Below are 880 nucleotides of genomic sequence, written 5' to 3'. Positions count from 1 at the left end.
AAAAAAATACAAAAAATTAGCTGGGCATGGTGGTGTGTGCCTGTAATCCCAGCTACTCAGGAGGCTGAGGCAGGAGAATTGCCTGAACCCAGGAGGCAGAGGTTGCGGTGAGCTGAGATCACGCCATTGCACTCCAGCCTGGGTAACATGAGTGAAACTCCGTTTCAAAAAAAAAAAAAAAAGAAAATACTGCTTTTGTGAGATGTGAAATCCACGTACATAGAAGGTTGATTTTAATATACACAGGTTCTGCAGGGCTGACCTTGGGACTTGAATATGGTATGGTGCAGATTTTGGTATGCGTGTATCTTGGAACAAATCTCCCTGTGTATACTGGGGGATGGTTGTATATTTAAACGTGCATGTAGTCAACGATTGGTGAATCCAGATGAAGAATATAGTGTCCAAAATGTGTATTGTTTAAACAAAAATAGAATTGAAATTTTTTTTTTTTTTTTGGGACGGAGTTTTGCTCTTGTTACCCAGGCTGGAGTGCAATGGCGCGATCTCGGCTCACCGCAACCTCCGCCTCCTGGGTTCAGGCAATTCTCCTGCCTCAGCTTCCTGAGTAGCTGGGATTACAGGCACGCGCCACCATGCCCAGCTAATTTTTTTTTTTTTTTTGTATTTTTTTTTAGTAGAGACGGGGTTTCACCGTGTTGACCAGGATGGTCTCGATCTCTTGACCTCGTGATCCACCCGCCTCAGCCTCCCAAAGTGCTGGGATTACAGAATTGAAATTTTTAAACTAAAAAGTGGGCAACTTTTTCCAGAAACTTGGAATTTACAAACTGGTTGAAGCATTGAAATAGATGGCCCCTAATATACTAGGAGCCCTTCCTAGGTACAAACACTCCCAAATCAAGATCCCAACATCTGC

This window comes from Sapajus apella, unplaced genomic scaffold (genome assembly GCF_009761245.1).
Source record: "Sapajus apella isolate SASKATOON/1434 unplaced genomic scaffold, GSC_monkey_1.0 scaffold16, whole genome shotgun sequence".
Taxonomy (NCBI): domain Eukaryota; kingdom Metazoa; phylum Chordata; class Mammalia; order Primates; family Cebidae; genus Sapajus; species Sapajus apella.
Note: the sequence above shows the minus strand (reverse complement) of the source record.